At 46.5% G+C, this 20580-nt stretch overlaps 1 pseudogene; it reads left to right on the forward strand.

The window, feature by feature from the left end:
- LOC140699085 (E3 ubiquitin-protein ligase HERC2-like) overlaps positions 1–20580 on the forward strand; it is a 36277-nt pseudogene that overhangs the window by 5226 nt on the left and 10471 nt on the right.

Below are 20580 nucleotides of genomic sequence, written 5' to 3' on the forward strand. Positions count from 1 at the left end.
ATTTCCACAGTTCAACTAAATTTGTCCCTTAGCCAGCGTTTCCTGTCACAGTGAATAACACTGTCTGCTGAGTATTCGAGCTCGGCACCCCAGAGTCACCTCTGTCTCCTCCCGTGCCCTCCCATGCCCATGTCCCCAGTCCCCATGTCCCCACACTGCCTGCTATGGCCTCTGGTGTGTCCTGCTCTGGATGCTGCTGCTGTGGCTGGTCTGGCTCTCCTTGTGGTCTGCCTGCATCTTTGTGGCGGCTTCCCTGGTCTGATCCTCCGTTGGCCCGTGGACATCAGTGCAGTCATTCGATTAGATAAGATCCTGTTGCCGGTAGATGTAACCGGCGTGCAGGTTCTTGAACCATCCCAGAAAGAATTCAGATGAGACATGGCGATTAAGAAAGTGAAGTGAGGATTTACAAGGCATGGACAGCACACTCTCAAGGGGAGAGCGGGCAGGCTCAGGTGAGCGGCTGTGCTGAGTTTCTTTGCCAAGTTGGTTACATAGAGTACAAATGAATGGGTGGAATATTCATTAGGAAGTGAAGGGTTTGGGGTCGTATCTCCTGGTTTCATCCCAACTCCACCTTCCTGAAGGGAGGAAGGATTATTGTCCTTATTTAGTCCAGATTGGCGTCATGGCATTGGTACATGATAGGTATTTGTAATCTGCACGGCCAATTTTTTGGAAATGAGGGCACAATGAGTAAAAGGTTGTATTGGGACACTGTAGATTCCTGCCTTTCCCCACCTTTCTTTGTCAGCCTCCAGGCCGCTTGTCACTCCAAAATGTGAGACTGCTTTTCAGCCCAGAGGTTCCTGCCTTTCTTTTCTACCCAAGGACTCCTGGTGCTTACATGATGTAGGGTTTCTTGCATTTGGCCCCATACCCTTCATTCCTGCTCAGTTCCTGCCATTTGGCCCGGGTACCCCTTTCTCTGCTCATATCTAGCTGTGTGCCTGCTCTACAATCCTACAGAGTGCCATGACTTTATGAGTTAGAGAACTGTATGTCATGAGTGTCTGACAAAATTGTGTTGTAGGAGTCTTGGCAAGAAAAGGTGAAAGTATGATATTTATGACATAGGTGTCTGGGTGAAATTTCAGCGACTTGGGAAACACCTGATCATACTAGCAGTAGTTAACATGGCCCTAACCTTGTTAAACCATCGCATCCTCACCCCGACCCGAGGCAGCACGTGGCAGGGGAGACCCCAGGGCAGAGGAGGATGCTTACCCACAGCCCGGGGAAGGGCGAGCCCTTTGTCACTACCAGGCTTTGCAAGGTCAGGTGAGTCCCTCGGGGCAGTGCCCTCCCCAAGGCCGACCCCTGCTGAGGGGAGAGCCTGCGCCCTCCTTGCTGAGGCCTTTTGTCCCCCAGGACAAGGGGACCTGGGCCTGCTGAGGGGCCAGCTCTGACACTGTGCGTCCTGAAGGCAGGCCGTGCGCTGCTTTCCCTCCAGGACCAGCTCAGGCAGTTCTTGTCTCAGCCAGCTGTTCAGGATGCAGCAGCTGCTCACGCAGGTGACTTTCTCAGAGCCCTTACAGACCTGTAAGAAAGGCAGCCAAGGGACACATACGGGTGGCCCAGAGAAGGAGAACTAGAGATGGCTTCTATGTGCCACCAGGAAGATGTGCGACCAGGCCAGTAACTGATGAAACACAGACCGCGAGGGAGAAAGACAAAGCCTGAGGGGAGAGAGGGAAACAGTGCTCTGCTGCCTCGATGGTCAAAGTGTGGCCCCAGGGCCAGCAGTGACGGTGGCACATAGGAAAGAGGTGTGGGCCCTCAGGCCACAGCCCAGACCTGAGAAATCAGGATCCACATTTTTAACAAGGCTCTTGGTGCACACGAAGTGGGGCTTCTCTGACACTCTGCTGGGGGCGGGTTAAGTTGGTACAGCCGTCCACTGGGCACCTGAGGACATGCTAGACTTTAAAACACATGTGCACATGTATCTTTATCTGTACAGCCATTGATTAGCAAGTCATCTTGCGGGAATTGATCACATGGAAAGGCACAAGGGAATGTGTTTCTAGGTGCTCATTGTGGCTTTTTTTTGTTGGTCTTGGTTTTATGCTGAAAACTGGAGATGCCTCAGTGCCCATCATTAGGTGGTGTACCGGAATGGTAGCATGCCGTGGTGCTGTGCAGTGGTGGTGCATGTGTGTGCCCCTTACCATGGAAACGTGAAAATGATTTAAAAAAAAAAAGTGCATTGCTATGTACGTGTATCTGTTTATGGATGTGCCACAGAGAGTGACAGGAGAATTTCAGCTGACTTTATTTTCTTTGCACTTTTCTGTATGGCTTTAGTTTTCTAGAATGATCTCATATCATTTTGAATATGAAAAAACCCAAAGCTGAGAAAATTTTGGACTATCTACTGTTGAAAGACATTGTGCTAAATATTATGGGCAACCAGACAGTCCTCGTTTATGGTTTTTTACTCTTTGGAGTCGGGGTGGGGAGAGAAGATGAAGGCAGGAAGCTCTGTCCAGGTACACGCTCGTGTGCCGTGAGATGTCTGAGCACAATTCACACATGTCCCGGGGGCACTGGCGGCCGAGGGCAGGGGAGGGCGGCCTCTGAGGGGCGAGGCAGGCCCTGGTTGTAGGGTGACGAGGGGAGGAGATGGCAGGAGCACAGGCATGATCAGTGAGTACTGGGTACTGAGCTTGGCAAGGAGCACAGGGTTTATCAGGGATTGTGGGGCTAAGCCGGAGAGGTCAGTTAAGTCGTGCCCAGGGAATTGGACTGGCTGTTCTGTGGTCACCCTGGTGAGTAGCTACAGCAGCGTTGAATCGGGGTTACCATCCCATGCTCGGGGCAGAGCGAGGGCTCCAGATGGAGCTGTCCAGCACAGGGCTTGCCAGACCACCACAGCTTTATAGAAACACAGCCATGCCTTCCTGTTTACATGTCATCTCTGGCCACTTTCAGCCTTCAGCGGCAGAGTTTGAGTGGCTGTGACAGACCCTGTGGTCAGTAAACCTAAACTGTTTACTCCCTGGCTCTTCAAAAAAATTTACAACCCCTGGACTAGAGGATTAGTTGAAATTGTATCAGTGGGCTCGGGGCAAATGAGAAGTGTCAGACATGTCACCCACAGCTGCTCAGATGAAGACAGTAAACATCACCCTAAGCACATGGGACAGTTGGAATTGGTGTCAGTTTATGGTGTGAACAAGGGGAAAGAGAACAGTTCCTGGGGCCATGGCGCACACTTGGGAGTGTTCAGAGCTGGGGTTTCTGAAGCAGTGAGTGCTTACCAAGGCAGAGAATGGACCAGAACTGGACCAGGGGCTGAAGTCTGGGAGGTGGCTTTGGTTGGCTCTAAAGAGACAGACAGAAGAACAAAAGAAGGACAGAGGCCAGAAAGCAGGGAGTGGGAAAGCCTTGAACATTTTGGTTGGCTAACACTTGGTGAGGTAGAAATCATATATCTGGTTTAACATGCTCAGTGCACTGTGTTTTAAAAAAAAACAAATTTCTTCTGTATAGCACAGGGAGCTATATTCAATATCTTATACTAACCTTAAATGAAAAAGAATATGAAAACGAATATATGTATGTATGTATACACATGAGTGGGACATTGTGCTGTACACCAGAAACTGATGCATTGTAACTGACTGTACTGCAATTTAAAAAAAAGTTAAAAAGAAAATAGTAAAGAGATGTTTGTGATTGAAAATGCAGTGTCATTCTTATTTTGTTTTTAAATTCAGATGATGGAGCAGCTGTGTCCCCTGACCTCAGTGAAATGTCTCCTGAAAGCCTGCAGCCCTCAATGATCCTCTTACAGCAGTCACTGTCCTCAGCCACCCAGCCGTCTCCAGTGAGGCCATATTTGACCAACAGGAGCTTGAGGTACAGTCAGTAGTAGCCTTGGCAGTTTTTATCCAGCACACGAGATTGTCAACATTGTTTCTTGGTAGATGTGTAGGTAGATTTCCTTAAGGATATAGTTTGAATTTTAAATATGTCAAAATAATTCTTCTGACTAGGTAGGTTTTAAGCATGTTTGTCATAGAACGTTACAATACTGGTTAAAGAATGAATGAGTTAAAGTTTAATCTTATTTTGAATTTCTGTGAGTTATTTGGAAAAGTCAGCTGGATTCAGCATGGGTTAATTGCTCAAGTGTCCTTGGAGGAATCTTTTCCCAGGAAACAGTGTCATTGAAAGAGCCGCATTAAGCCTAGGAACATGGCTCTTGCTGGCTTGTCTCACTCACACCAAAGCCTTTCCTGAGCGTGCTCTGTTGAAGCCAGGCGCTCAGTCTACACCCTGTTTCCAAGCACGTGCTGCACCGCATACTCGGGGGTGGACTGTGGGCATCTTCCCACTGAAGAGAGGACATCTGAGCAGGTCTAAGCATGATGGGAACTTCCATGGCCCACTCCATGGAGGACTAGATTTTTTTTTAAGTCCTTCTTGCTGTGCAGTACGTCAGAAATTCTGGACAAAAACATCAAAGACAAAAATTAACCCTTGAGAGCTCAGTTTGGCAGGCAGAAAACACCCTAGTAGAGATCCGCAGAGACCAAGACCTTGCGTGGAGCCAGGATCCAGAGCGAGGGAGCGGCGGGTGCAGAGGGAGAAGGTGGGAAATGCTGGGCGCGGGGGCAGCTGGGGAGGAGGGTGCAGGGCCTTCTGTGACCCCCACCAAGTGCCAGCTGCTCCTCGGGTCTGAACACCTGAGGTTGAGAGGCCGGGTTAAAGTCGCCCAAGCCCCTGCCGGGTGTTTTTTCCTGTCCTGCCCTCCTGTTCCTTTCTGAGGCTGCTGCTGTCGTCTGGGGATTGCTAGTGAGTTTCTGTTTGTGTGTCTTGGTTCGCTTCACGGAGCTGTTTTAAAGGTCAGGTGTGCGGCTTCATCGGGTCTGATCTGCTGTAACCCGTGCAAGGAATTCTTCACACTTTCGGATCTCATGTTTTGATTTGGTTCCTGTGTTACAGTTTTACAGGTCTCCTGACGGTTCTCATCTCTTCACCCTTTCTATCACTTAAAACACACTTCACCCTTGATACCTGTATATTTTTAAACATACGTCTGATTGCTATATTAAATTTCTTATTGCTGATTCTGACACTTGGGCCACTCATCGGTGTGCTACTGATCGGTTTTTTCTGCTGGTTATAGTCAGTTACTGGTTCTACTTCTACACATGTCGAAACCATGTTGCTGTGTGCTGGGTGGTTTGGATATTATGCTGTGTGGACTCTGGGCTCTGTCACCCTCCTCTGGAGAACACAGAGCTTTATTTTTGCAGACAGTTCAGTGCCTGGCAGTTTTCCTCAGTCCTTGGAGGCTTGATTCTAGACTTTTTGGTGACACTTGATTTTTGTTTTGCCCTAAGTCCTGGTTCCTGGTCTCTGGTCTCTGATTCTATGGGATTTATAATGTCTTCTGAGGTTTCAGTGGAAACCTCAAAGTCATGACCACTGCACTCAAACGTGGTTGGACTGGGACCTTGTGCCGTCTCCCTTGCCCTGGGCCTGCCCGCAGTTCCTTTGTGCTGGGCTCAGCTTTGTGTTCAGCCAAGGAGTCGCGGGTAGTCTGCATGTGCACTTCGTGGTCCTCCCGCACCCTGCTTGCTCCAGTGGGCCCCTGGCTGCGGTCCCGGAGCGCTGCCCTGTCACGACTTGCCCCCAGCCTTTCTGTGATCAGGGCCACACCTGTCCCTGTTTTCTCCAGGGCCTGCCTTCAAATGTTTTTTAAAACTACTCTGTCCAGAATTCACAATTATTATCAGCAGAGGCTTGGTCTAGTCTGCTTCTTACTGCCAGAGCCGGAACTCCTAGCTCAATCTGGTTCTCAATTACAAGCTTTTAGGATGGAGCCTGTCACTTCTGAGTTATTCAGACTTCACAGCAAAACCCTAGGATTCTGACCCTTCCTAAGCCCTGGAAGGCTCAATGATGTCTTCTGTTTCTTCCTAATTCCTTCCTCATGTGGCCAGTTTAAAACAAACAGCGAGTGTCAGTGCTATAGGAAGTAGAGCGGATGAGCAGGAAGTTTCAGGTGGTTCAGGGAGGGGGCGAGGCGTCCAGAGGCAGGCAGTCCCCAGCTGCAGGCCCCAGTGATGCGTGGATTCATCAACTCATTGCAATTTGCTTCCCAACATTCTTTAGTCCCCTCTTTTTTTTCATAACGTGTTTAACCCCCAGAGAGGTTGTGTTACTCCTCAGTAGGTGGGGGTTGATTTGGTGGCACATGAGGTGGCTCTGTGCTGTCTGTGGCCTGTCCCACAGATGGAAGAGAGCGGGAGGCTATGGGCACAGCCTGGTCACAGGGAAGGGAGGGGTCCCTTTCTCCTGCCTCCTCGAGCCCCTCGTTCTGCGTTCACTCCCTCAGCTTGTTGCCACTCAGAGCTCAGATTTCAGGGCTGTGAAATTTCCTTATCGGGCATTGCTGTTTGGCTGATTTACTAGGTAGGTTCTGTCTGTGCTGAAGAAGCTTTTTAACCATATTTTTGCTCTGCATTAAGCTATGAAAGTTGTCTCTGTCCTTGTTAACAAGTTTTACCCATTCATCTAAAAATACCCAGTAGGCCTGGGTATAGAAATAACACTTCTGCACTGAAGTTGGGAGTGGTCATCTGTAATTTCCATTTTCCTAGACTCCCTGTTCCCCCCGGCTGATGGCCCCCCGCTCCGCTCTCGCTGGCCCAGGCCGCCGCGCTGGCTGTGTGTCAGCGTTTGGCTGTGGGGTCCATGTGCCCGGCGAGTACCGTGTGTGAAGCCTGCAGCTCCATGATGCCTGTCCCCTTGCCGCACGTCCGCCCATCAGAGCAAAGAAGAACCAGCCGTCGCCGGGTCCTGCTCTGCCCGTTGTGGTCCAGCTCATGGAAGAGGGATTCCCTAGAAGTAACATCGAGTTTGCCCTCAAGTCACCCACAGGCACCTCAGGAACGCTTACCAGGTACTGTGTTTTCCATGGGGGTGTTCAACTTCACGTGCCCACCTGTTCGTTCATAGGCCTCCTGGGAAATGCGGCCGTTAGGGGCGCCGTACGCAGCTGGGCGTGCGGTCCTCGCTGCCTGCTGCCATGTGCGCCTGCTCCTGGGCATGGAGGCCGTGGCTGGGGGGCCGCTGGGCCACGCAGACATGTAGGTCACGGATCTATTGGACGCAGACACGAGGTCTGAGGAGTGTTCAGACAAGGAGGTGGTGGAGGTTGTAGACGACACGGCCTACACTGTGGTCAGTGCCTCCCTCGTGCCATCTGTCCCAAGCTCTGTTATCCTCCGTGCCACTCCTCAGGGCCCTTCTGCTTCTGCGAGGCACATGGGGAGGGGGGCTCCTAAGTGCTACCTTGGTTTTCTGTGCCTTTATTACTTTTAGCTTTAAAACAGACCCATGTTCCAACATCGAATGATGTTGGGATGGGAATCCATGAGAGGAGATGTTATTAAGAAATCTTTTGTTTTTTTTTTTTTTAAAGAGATACTGGGGCTTGAACCCAGGTCCTCGAGGATTCTAAGCACGCAGTCTACCTCTGAGCTATACCCTCCCCATTAAGAAATCAGTTATGATATGACACATTGACTTCTGATTTCAGTAAATTGTTACATGGGATTCATTCGGAAATGCCTCAGAAATTTTCTATACTTTTAAGGTTTTGAGGTTAGTTCTCCTTCCTGTGTTGTTGCCATTAACCTTTAAAAACAAAGAATTTTACAGTGAAAACGTAGCATAATATTTCAGTTTATTTTTTAATATTAGAGACTTTACATCCTTCTTTCTTTTTAAGTAGGTTTATCTGGGGCACCATTTTAAAGAACGTGTTTATCTTTTGCAGTCTACTGGTGCTGTCGTCACCCAGACCCAGACGTACAGAAAACGAGCTGGTGTCCTGAGTAATGAAGATTATGCAGTGAATGTGAGACACGCTAATCAGGTGAGTACTTGCGTAAGGCCGGAGCCATGCTTAGGTTTTCATTGTCAGAAAATCAGACACCTTACAGAGGAGGGCATAGCAGCCAGCAGGGAGGCCTCTGTGACTGGAGACAGGACAGAGGGGCAGCAGATGAGCGAAGAAGTGCCAGTGCCACAGAATGAAGGGGGGCTTGTCTGCAGTGACTTGGCAAAGGGTTCTGTGCTTTTTGGTCATCTGCCTTTTGGACACTTTCACAGCCTAATTTTGCTTTTGAGGGGAGACAGAGGTTAGGTTCATTTATTTATTTTATTTAATGGAGACAGTGGGACTGGACCCACGGCCTTGTGTATGTTAAACACACACTCCGACACTGAGTTACACAACCCTCTCTTTTTGTTAAAAAAAAAAAAAATCACTTACTGCAATCTAATTTAAAACTTCAGTTTTTTTGAACCTGAAATCCTTCCTCCTCCTGCTTTAATCCTTGTTCTAGTTAGTACACTTCAGAGAAAATCCCAGAAATCATCTCCTTTTACCTGTAAATATGTCAGTATGTATCCTGTATAGATAAGAATTTTACTTTTAACATAATGACCTTTCAGTTACCTAACACTGCCTGACAAAGTAAACAGTGAGTCCTTACTATTGTCTCCTAGCTAATGCTTGCTCAGATTTTCCCATTATTCTCAAAAACAGCTTTTTACACTAGTTCCTCTGAATTTCGGTACCTACAGGATCATACACTTTACATTTGGGTGATAGGTCCCTGAAATGCTTTTTAACCTAGAACAGTTCCCCTCTCCTGTGTTCCTTTTCTTGCCATTCACTTGTACTAAAACTACATCGGCCCACAGCCTTCCCCCTTCTCCTCTGCATCTCCTGCACAGTCGGAGTGAGGGCTGCAGGGTGGTCGGGCTCTGGCTGCCCCTGAGCAGCAATGTGTCATAGGAACCAGCACACAGTGTCGCTGGTTGTCACCATCTGTTTGTCAATGTTGTTCATGTTGCCTTCTAGACCCATCACAAATTTTGTCACCCCTCCCAGATTTATTAACCGGAGCTCTATTTAAAGAAAACCTTTGTTGAAGATTAATTCACCCCGTAGGTCTGTGGACTTATTTCTGGGTTCTCTATTCTATTCCATTGATCCATAGGTGTGTTTTTATGTCAGTGCCACACTGTTTTGGTTACTGTAGCTCTGTAGTACTGTCTGAAGTCTGGGAGGGTTATTCCTTCAGCTTCGTTCTTTTTCTTCCGTATTGCTTTGGCCATTCTGAGTCTTTTGGGAGTCCATATAAAATTTAGGATTATTTGTTTTTGTTCTGTGGAAAATGTCCTAGGTAATTTGATAGGGGTAGCATCAAATCTGTAGGTTGCTTTGGGTAGTATGGCCATATTAACAATATTAATTTTTCCAATCCAAGAGCATGGGATATCTTTCCATTTCTTTAAATCATCTTTGATTGCCTGAATCAGTGTGTTGTAGTTCTTCACATATAAGTCTTTCACCTCCTTGGTCAGGTTTAATGCTAAGTTTTTTTGTCTTTGTTTTTGATGTGATTTTAAAAGAGATTTTAAATTTTTACTTTCCTTTTCTAATATTTCATTGTTAGTGTAAAGAAATGCAGCTGATTTCTGTATGTTAATCTTGTATCCTGCTACCTTGCCAAATTCATTTATCAGCTTTAGTAGTTTTTGTGTGGAGCCATTAATTTTTGACTGCTCCCTTGCTTTATGGCACATGTTGACCTAGGCTCATATTATGTATTTCCTCCCCCAGACATCAAGCCAGGCAGTTTTTTGTGGGGGAGGTAATTAGGTTTGTGTATTTTTAATGGAGGTACTGGGGCTTGAACCCAGGACCTCTGCATGCTAGGCACGTGTGCTACCTCTGACTAATACCCTTCCCCCAATTTTATTATTTCTTTTGAGGAAAAATATGACCAAACAGATGACTGAGTTTAGGGACATGGCCACAAAGCCAGCTCCGGGGGTGACTCTTAGGGCCACTTAACCAGTGTTCTTTCTGGCTACATCTGTAGTAGCTGTGTGTTGAGGTGATGGGCGGGAATTGCTCTGAGTCAGTAAAAGCTGTCACGTTCAACTTGGTGTCCAGGAGGAAAGAACTGTGGTCTTATAAGAAGAGCACCACCGAATGAAAAAGCTAAAATTAAATTGTAGTTTTGAAAGGTTGCAAGCTGTTATCTAGAAATTTTGATCCTCTGGAACACTAACTCCTGTGTATTATCTCAGGATATTAAATTTTGATTATTTTTCTTGGATGAAAACAAAACTTCAAGAGTTTCTGATAGTAACAAGCAAACTGTGTGTTTTTGAGGTTGCTTTCCTTTTTATTAAAAAAAATTTTTTTTTCATTCTAAGTGACCTCTATCTCCAAAGTACCCACCCATTGCCCCCGCCCTCGCCTCGCCCCGCTGCTCTGGCCCACATGGGCCCAGTCACTGCCAGGCCTCCTGAGGTTTCTGTGATGTTTTTACTTTCTACATGTGGTTCTTAAAAATTGACTTTCCTAAAGTACTTCTTGGCATGAACCACAGACATTCTCAAGTTTAGTTTCTGAGAAGCCTCTGTCCTTGGAAAATAGGGCACTTCAGATACGGTTGCATTATTGCTGTTTTGTAAACTAAAGCGTATACTTTTGAAAAGATTTAAGAAGCACAGGGGTGAACATTGTAGACGATAATTGTATCTATCTTGCCTTCAATACAGTAAACATGTTTGCTTCCCGTGAATAAAATAATGTAGTCATAGTACAGGATGAGCGAGATGTGATTTGAAGAACAGATAAAACAAATGATGCATCTGAACTGGAGTTGAATTCAGTGTGGCTCCTAACTGAGGAGCCAGAGAACAGATTCCTCCCAGGGTTCATGCCTGAAAACAGTTTCTTCTCAGATGAGCGTCTCTGCTGCTTCGTGTTCTGGGTGGCTTGGCCCGTTGTCAGATCCCTTAGTTACCTGCGTCGTTGAGAAGCTGAAAAGGAAAGTTAGAGCTCATTCATTTTAAGCCTCATGTTCTAGCACAACAAAAATTACCTTATGCAATTCAGCAGCCATGAATTACATTTGATTCGGAGGTCCCTGTGCTGCATTTGGAGGGGCGTGGGGGCCAGAAGCTCTGGGAGCCTCGGTCAGGACGATGCGGGCTGTCGAGGGGGTCCTGAGGGCACATGGCCCTTTTGGGGGTTTGCATGTGAAGGTGAGTTGGCACTTCGGGGCTGCGATGAACATCCTTTCTCCCATGGTGGTGGTGACTGATAGTTTCTGACACGTGGGAATCATAAAGTTTTCTTAGATGGGGGCTTTAATAATTTTACACTAAATCACACCCATCTCCAATGGGAAATTTAAGCATATAATTTCTTAGAAAAGACAGAATCAACAGGAATGAGCAGGGCATGACCTGAAATAAAATGTAGTTCACCAAATGTTTGTTTATATCCTTACATGATGTGTATTTTATTTTTCACCTTTTATTATGAGATGTTCAGGTGTACCGAAGTAGGAAGGATAGGGATCCAAGTCCTCTGGTTCCTCTGCCAGCTTCAGCAGTTCCTGGTAGATGGTGTCACTTCTGTCTTTATTTTCTACATCCTCTGACCCGTATTTATTTTAAAGTAAATCTTATTGTATCCTTTCATGCTTAAAATACTTTACTTTGCATCTCTAAGAGAAAAGAACTTTTTTGGTTAATATAACCATGTAAATTAATTCTTTGTACCATTTGATAAGATGACTTACAATTTTCAAAGTGTATAAAATTATTTTTTTCTCTTTTGCTTTTTAAAAAATCCCATTTTAGATAAAAGTTCCTTCATTCTCTGAGAAATTATGTGCTTTGAATGTAGTACAGGTGGCTGGTGGTTCGAAAAGTTTATTTGCAGATATGACTCCTATAATGTTAAATGGTTTTTGAATGATGCTTAGCGCTGAATACATAGTTCTGTTGTGAAACGTGAATGCTGCGCTCACGCTTGTCCCTGGCAGTGACCGTGGAAGGGAAGGTGTATGCCTGTGGGGAAGCCACCAGCGGCCGCCTGGGGCTGGGCCTCTCCAGCGGGACTGTGCCCACCACTCAGCAGATCACAGCCCTCAGCAGTTACATGGTCAAGAAGGTGGCCATTCACTCAGGTACGGGGCCAGGGTTGGCACTTGTGTGCAGACAAGCCTGTTGCTCGTGCTCTGTAATTAACTCGAGCCCTTAAATAATTTTCCCTAAAGTGGCATAGGAGTCTTCAAGTTTTACTTGACTATTAGGAATAAAAATGGAATAATGTACAGCTCCAGGTGGTGTAGAGTTGACTTTTTGTTGCTTCACAAGGCTTTTGGGGACCAGTGGTTGTTGGAATCCCAGGCATGTGGGGCATACCCCTCTGAGGAGGGGGTTTCAGTCTTGGAACTGTGGTGGGGTTTATAGCATCTTTGAAACCATCACCTTCAGTGCCTAAGTGTGTGTCATTGTTCTGGGGAAAGAGCCTGTGACTTTGACGAGATTCCCAGTGTCTGTGAATCCCAGTGATTAGAAAGAACCATTTACAAAAGTCATACCCCTTCAGTTCAGGAAACTTACTTTTATTTCCAACCATGTGAGGCCTCTTAGGAAGGAACTGAATTAGATACAACAGACTCAGTTCATCTCTGTACTGAATAGGGTTAGATTTCACCCCTTGTAACAGAAAAATCCAAACAGTAGCAACTTGAGCAAGACAGTGTTTGGCTTTAGTCTGCTGTAAAAGCCTGGAGGTGGGGTCTGGAGCCAGTGCGGCAGCTCAAGGGCCCCCGGGGAGCGCTGGCCTGCTGTCCGCCCTCGCTGAGAGACGTCCCTGCAGCTGCAGGTGAGCGCATGAGACAGATGCTTCCTCAGGCCCGTCCGGCCTGTCCGAGAGCTTTTCTGGAAGCCTTACTCACTTTGTTGCGTCTCTGTCACTGTGCCCTCTGCGCAGGGGAGCCCGGGAAGCATGTGCTTTAGCAGAGCACATGGCCCTCGATCACGTGGGCTCTGGCAGTGGTGGGATGAGTGTTGGAGGCCGGGAGCCTAGGAGCTGGCAGACACCGCTCACGGAGGAAACCCTCCTCAGTCCTGAGCGGGGTGGACGGCCTGGGAGGACGGTCCATGCTGGGGGAGGAGCGGGAGCGGGCTGTCTGGGGAGAGTGACCGTAGTGTCTTAACTGCAGTCGATGGTACTTTTGTTTAAATAATCCCAGTGTGGAGGTGCGTTTCTCCAAAGCCTGATTGCCTCTGCTTTTGACAATTTGCCTGATCCCAAAGGTACTTATTTTTACTTTTTTCATCTGAATTTTGATCTTTTCTGTATTTGACATAGCAGCAACCCCGTTAATAAATAGCATTATTTTGCCCCTTCTTGGCAAGTAAAATTCTTTCTGGGGTGTCCACTTTGTAGTTTAATAATCATTCACTTATTTTATGTGCCTGTTGCCCTGAAATGCTGATCCTCTTTACTCATTTATTCAACAGATTCATTGAGTCCATACTGGTTGCCAGGCGCAGTGGGTAGTTAGGCCGTTAACCCCTGGGCAGACAGCTCGGGCAGCCCCTGTGTGTGTGAATGCTGCCGGTGGGCGGCATGCTGTGGCTTTAACCATCCATGGGAAAGTGTTTTCTAGGGGTGAAGGTGATGATGGCAAACTCGGACACTTCAGCAGAATTTAAGAATATTTTCTTCATTACGTGTTAATAAGAAACTGTTACTGATAGTAAGAGTGAAGGCCCTTTGAAAGTTGTTTTGTGGAAAATTGCATAGGAGAGGTTATTTATGAAGATAGAACTGAAAAATATATTTTTAAAAATCTCCAGGAATGTGACTTGGCCTCATATGTTCTGTTTTAAGGTTTGACAGTTCAGTTGATCTATAGCTGTTGTTTTGACTAAACGTGGGTCCATGCAGATGTCCGTGTTCTTCTTCTTTCCCAAAGGCTGAATTGATTATAGGGAATACTACTTGATCTTGCTCTAGGACCTGTGACAAGCCCCGGCTGACAGAGGCCCTGAAAACCCAGCGGATCTGGGACATTGCCTGCGGGAGCTCACACAGCGCAGCCCTGACGTCCAGCGGTGAACTGCACACCTGGAGCCTCGGAGAGCACAGCCGCTTGGGACACGGGGACAATACAACACAGCTGAAGCCCCAGATGGTAATTATACACATTTTTATTGCTTTCAGAAAGTTTCCCATCTGCTGATTTCCAGGGGAGATAAGCTCCGAGTCTCAGACAGGTCATGACACCCTGTGCAGTATGGCTCTCAGTCTGTGGGGAGAAACCCCCTGCTGTCTCTGTGCCTGTGCTTGATCTGTTTTTGCATTTGTAACTGAGTAGGTGAACGTCCTTGGTCACAGAGTGATCCAGCTGGCGTGTGGAAGCAAAGGTGCCCAGACCCTGGCTCTGGCCGATGGAAGTGGGTCCTGTCCTGACCCCGCTTTGCCCTGTTCTCCCTGTGTACCTGTCTCTCTGTCCAGATTTCCTCTTCTCAGAAGGACATGAGCCATACTGGGTAGGGCCCACCCTAATGACCTTATCTTATTAACTCATTACATCACAATGACCCTATTTTCAAATAAGGGCATTTCCAAATTAAGTCACATTCTGTGGTGCTTGAGGTTAGACTTTAACATGAATTTTGAGTGGACTCAGTTGAGCCTTTACCTGTCCCCTCCCCTAGTAATGTTTCCTGAACATACCATGTTGATGCTTCTTACTTGTGTTCCTCCCATGTCTTGGAATGCCCCGTTTTCCTTTCCTTTGCTTGTATTGTGTTAATTAAAAACCACCTACTAATCAGAATTAATGTCTATTTACCTTGTTTTGTAAATATTTATGTGGCTGTTTCTTACACATTCTTGTAATATTTTTGAAGACGTGGAGAGGATTCATTTTTGGAATCATGCCCCAGTTCTTTCTTCCCTCCCCCAAACCACCTGTATTAGTATCCTGACATTTGAGAATTCATAACATGAAGGCAACTTTCACATCCTTTATCTTTGAATATGTGTGGTGTTTTATTAGAGTTTGTGAAATGTGCTCACGTTAGTTTGCTCATATGAACCTCTCGTAGGTGTTGGAATGATTTATTGTCCCTCCTTTACTGGAAGGGCATCTTAGCCTTGAGAAAGGCCAGGGTCGTCACACTGTGAGCTAGTTGAGCTGAAGCTAGACTTGGCAGAGTGTCCCCATCGCCTGCCGTGAGCCCCGGGCTTGGGGACGCCCCCCCCCCAGGAAGCCCTGGCTGGTGCTCTCCCTTCTTGCTGATGGAGCACCATGTCTGGGACTGGTGGAAGGAGCTCTCCTGTGGTGTCCCCCTTGGCCACTCTGCTGCCTGCAGTTCTTGATAAAAGTCACTGCTCCTCTGGTTGCTGTTAGTACTGTAACTGTCCCTCGTTGTTAGCGCTCGTCGTCCTCATCAGTTACAGTGATGTCTTGGCAAGGGAGGAGAGGGCGCTTGCCATTTGACTATAGAAACCTAGGTTTGTGTTTAATAATCTCTCTACTCCTGGCAGGAGAAACTTGGTTCTTTTGTATCCCCCTCCTTCCTCTTAATCTGTATTTGGGTCTCAGGAGGTGAATTAGTTGAGCCAGGCAGTGATGGTTTTTGAGTGCCATCGTGTGCCCACTCACCAAAGATTTGCCAGTGAATGAAGCAGCATCCTTAATGGCTTTGTATTATAGTTGGGGTAAAAGAGATAGTAACACAAACATAGGTACTATATAAATAAACGTACAATATTTTATATGATGTAGATAGGCAATATATAGTTATATAAGCGTGTGTGTGTGTGTATAATTTCAGTGCCTCACACTAACTTTGCTGCCTCTGAAGCCTCAAGACCTGAATCCAGCCTGTTGCTTCTTTTTAATAAATATACAGTCACACTCATTGGCTTATGTATTGTCTGTGGCAGGTTTTATGCTCTAAGGACAGAGTTAATTAATTACTTGATAAAGCCTAAAATATTCACACTCTGGCTTTAAGACAAAGTTGGCTGACCTCTTGCTTAAGATCTTGCCAGCCATTGTACTTGAAGGTAGCAGTTCAGCCTCAGAGCTAGAGGATAAAGCTCGATTTCAGAAGCCACCAGAGATGACAGATGGTTGGAACTTTGGTGCAGAGAGGATAGTTCCACTAGGTGTGGGTCACCGTGGTAACTCAGGTGGAGGTGACTAAGGAAGTTTTGCTTCAAGGTAGGTAGCCTGTTCTGCTTTCAGAAGAGCGTTTGTTGTTGGTGTTTTATAGTAGTGTGAATTGCTCATGGTGATTTTTCAAATGTGATCTAATAAAAGTGTATACAGATTGGATAATGAGAGTTGCTCCTATTTTCTTAGAGTCCCACTCTTCAGAAATACTCATTAGGAGCTGCTAAGACATGTATTTTTCCCTCTGTCTAAATATTTCCCTCTATCCAAGAGTTTTATAAGAAATGTTTTCTGATTTTTTCCTTCACATTGTGACCTGTTAGTTTACTTGGTTCCTCAAAATGCAGAGAATTAGGGGTTGTACAGTTGAGTGTTCATTACATAGAATACTAACATAAAATATTTTGGAAAGAATTTTAGTGTAAGTCTGCCCATCAGTTATGAGTTGCCATTGTAGATTTTTAAAATTATGCTTTCATGGCAAATATTAAAGCACTTTTGTGCTATATCATCATTATTTTAAATCTTATAAATTTTCATCAAAATTCTTCTAGTGGAGGCACCCCGTAATCTGATCACCTGGTAAATCTTTGAAAAATATTGATGTCTGGTCCCCATTTCAGGCCTAAATGAATCCAGATCTTAAGCGGTTGGGATGTCATCTGTAAGAAAGAGCCCTCCAAGTGAGCTATTGAGCAGGTGGCACCTTGTATGATACAACTTTCTTTCCATAATGAAAATTTATAGGCAGATAGGAAGGTTTAACATGCTTCTAGTATATAGTTCATGGTTTATCCTGGAAAAAACTTTATATACTGAGTTCCTTTGAATCCAGATGTTGAACAAAGGAAGGAAATGCATATAAAAAAGGGATTATGTCATTTGATTTAAAGAGTCATGTTAATTTACTCCCTCCCACCCTCTACTTTTGTAATCACCAAGAAAAAGTCCTTTCAAAATCAAAAGCACACTTCTTAACTTTCGGATGGTAGCTTTGTTTGTATTACTTTACTAATGGCAAGTGACATACATCTGATCATTGTTTTCAGTGAAGAATTTGCTAACTTCCCTAGGCAGGTGTTACTTTCTTTTTTCATTGTGCTAGGCTGAGTGGTGTAACAGACATGTGACATTTCATTGATTTAAATAAGAAATTTATTTCTTGTTTATGTAATACCCCAGTGACTGGCAATAACTGTTTTGCTCCATGCAGTCACTCAGGGACCAAACTGGATATTTTTCCTGTCTCACATATGGTGTCCAAAGGTGGCCCTGGGATTTGGCATTCAGTCATTGGATTGGGGGAGAGTGTGGAGGTCTGTGGGTCCGGCTTGCTAGCACACACGTCACTCCTGTTGCCGTTCCGCGGGCCAGAGCTGAGTCCCAGGGCCGTGCCAGCTGCGGGGGAAGCTGCGAAATGACTAGTTGCCTCAGTCAGGGAAGAAAAATGCCTTTGGTTGTCGGCTAGCAGTCCTGTCCATGTGGCATGTGTGGCCACCGTAAACACCAGCAGGGCCTTGGTTTATTCTGTGTAACATTTTCTTTCGTTGTTCCTTTTCTCATCCCCCTTTATTGAGTGATTGTCCCTTGTTGTTCATTTGTGTGCGACAGTCAGGGTTCTTGGATGCAGACAACAAGCTCATCCTTGGCTAATTTAGGCAGAAAATGAATCAGTTAGCCTGCAGAATTGATTGGAAAGCTGGAGGCTATGCTAGAGAAATAAGTAGGAGGCAACGTGGCAGGCAGCAGCAGAGGACAACACCGGGTCAGGCCATAGGCCCGGCCTCACCGCTCCTGGCTCTTTGCAGTCAGCTGCTGTGTGAGCTTCGTCTTCCCTTCCCTGCGGGGAGCGCGCTCACACTGCCCGTGCGCCTTGCAGGAGCTGCGCCTCCAGTTCTCAGGCTGAGCAGGAACGTTTGACCGTTCAAACTTGGGTTGCTAGCAGGGAGTGGGGATGAGAGAAGTTCTGTTACTGTTTGGCTTTTATAGTAGGAGACACGGCTTTTTCTGTCTTCTGTGATTGTCACAAACTGTGATGGGTGTCCAGATACTGAGTGACCAAAAGGTGACAAACGCCTACTTCAGGACCTTTTCATCAGAAGAAAATGTGCCATGTTGGGTGTAAGATAGGAGACTGTCCCAGTCTTGATTTTGCCACTAACCTTTTGGGACAAAACATAAAACTTCTCTGGGTCACAGGTGTCCCCTCTATAAATTGAGATGGGGAACTTGATGTCTGATAATGCTTGTTCATCTGCACACTCATTGAATAAAATATTTATTGAATGCCTTTATGTGCTGGCATGAAAGAGAAGAGTGAGAGGGGCACGCTGGCTGTCTCGCCCTTCAGAGCAGAGAAGTCCTTCTCGCACAGTCGTGGGGGGCCCAGCCGCTCCTGAGGAGCCCCTCATTCGGATGGGAGGGTTGTGGGCAGGGGGTTCACGGGTCTCTCTGCTTCGCTCACCCACTTATTTATTGTCTATTTTAAGCCTTTGCATTGTTTTGTTCATGAGAATATATAAACAAGTGTGACCAGTCCTTCCCTCAAGGGTTCCAGTTGTGAGGATGTGCTGATTGCTTCAGCACAGCACATGTTCGCTGTGTTAACAGCAGAATAGTAGGAAAGAAAAGGAGCAGGGGAGCAGCTCACTGCAAGATTCTGGGAAGGTTTCTTAGAGAAGATGACATGAGATCTGGGTTTCAAAGTTTGAATCCAAGATTTCTAGGAGCAGAAAAGAGGAGAAGAGGGACCGCATTCTAGACGGGGGAGCACTTCTGCCTGGGCACCGTCAGTGCAGCTCAGAGGGAGGCCGTGTATGGGGGCACGGGACGGAGAGACCTGGCGGGCAATGAGACGAGGTGACGTGTAAACCTGGAAGCTCTGGATCTCTTAAAGTGATGCTGATCTTGAACCTGTGATAAGGAAGCAGACCGGCAGCAGTGGGGAGAGGGCACAGAGACTGGGTAAGGCTCGGGTGCTGTAGAATCACCCCTTCGTCACTTTCACTTTCTTCTGAATTAGAGCCTGACAGAGTAAAGAAATTAACAGTTGGATTTGTGAGGCATTCCTGAGGCCAGTCTCAGAATGTAGCTTGTGTGTACAGGGAGGTGGGGGTGAGAGAGAGTTTCTGGCCCGAGTGGATGGATGGGGGATGCAGTTCATAGAACCGGGCACACACGGTGGTCCTCTCTGTGCTCCCGCCTGGGCAGGCAGAGCGCCGGGCTTTCTGACCCGCTCAGGTTAGCCTGGGGGTGTGTGAAAGTAGCAACAGCACTTGCTGAGGACGGCCGCTGCCAGTCTGTCTCAGCTCGTGCTTGACAGGAGACCTGGCTGCGCTCTCTGTTGTGAGAGACAGGAGGTGAGGTGGGAGACACAGCTCCCCTCCACTCCCAATTTCTCTTTTCCTTGTTTTATTTTCTTCAGAACACTGATCATTTTCTGACATGACCGAATTCACTTATTTATTTTGTGAGGGATCATGTACTCTCCCAGCCAGCAATAAAATACAAACTCCAGGAGGCCAGAGACTTTGCCCTTCATCTTCTCTTGTGTCTTTAATGCTAAGAACTTTTTCTAGAACAGCACTGTCCAGTAGATTAGAACACAAGCCACCTATGTAATTTAAGCTTTTAGGAGTCACAGTTTGAAATTTTGGTATCTTATTTTACACACTGTATCTAAAATACATTACTTTAAAATTAAAAATTTATTGATATAGTCTACATTCAGTTTTTTGTACTAAGTCCTTGAAATCTTGCATGTGCTTTGCATTTGCAGCTTATCTCAGTCCCAGATAGTTGCATTTCAAGCACTGTGTGGCCGCCTGTGACTAGTGGCTACCGTACCAGACAGCTAAGGTGTAGAGCGTAGTGGGGGTGTGCTAAATGTTTGTTGAATGAATGAATTAGAGGATAGATTGGTTGTTAAGGGGTAGTGTAGAATCCAGGAAGGTCCCATGTGCCAGGTACCAATTTAAACATTAAGTCTTTGATTTTCATAATAGTCTTGAGGTGTGAGTACTGGCTTAACCCATTCTGCAGACGGGAAGGGAGGCACAGATTTATTTACCCAGTCACTCAGTTGCTAGGTAGTAAGTGGCGAGACTGAATCCAGACACCCCAGAGTGTTTATCACTGTGACTGAAAACACAGCCAGAGCCATGTCACCCCTGGCATGCCTTCCCTGGTGGCCTCATAGCTTTTTTTTTTTTTTTTTACAAAATCCAGATTTCTTACCCTGGTGGAAGGACTCTGGTCCAGCCTACCTGTGTATCCTTACCTGGTCCTCTGTCTGTACTCCATTCTCCAGCGAAACCTGAAGTGACATTTGAACTGCAGTTGGGAGGGGAAGTGGGAGTTGCTCAGGCAAAGCAGCAGAGCCAGGACTTCCGAGGTGGAGGGCGTCCCTGGTATGCCGGGAGCCTGGGGGGCGGGTCTCGGGGGAGGCCGCAGGGACAGGGCTGCTGGACTGTGGCTCACTTCCTAGTCTAGTCTTTTCTCACAGGTCAGTTTCGTGAGCTCGTCACAAAATTCATGG

The sequence above is a fragment of the Vicugna pacos genome, chromosome 1 (assembly GCF_048564905.1).
Source record: "Vicugna pacos chromosome 1, VicPac4, whole genome shotgun sequence".
Taxonomy (NCBI): Eukaryota; Metazoa; Chordata; class Mammalia; order Artiodactyla; family Camelidae; genus Vicugna; species Vicugna pacos.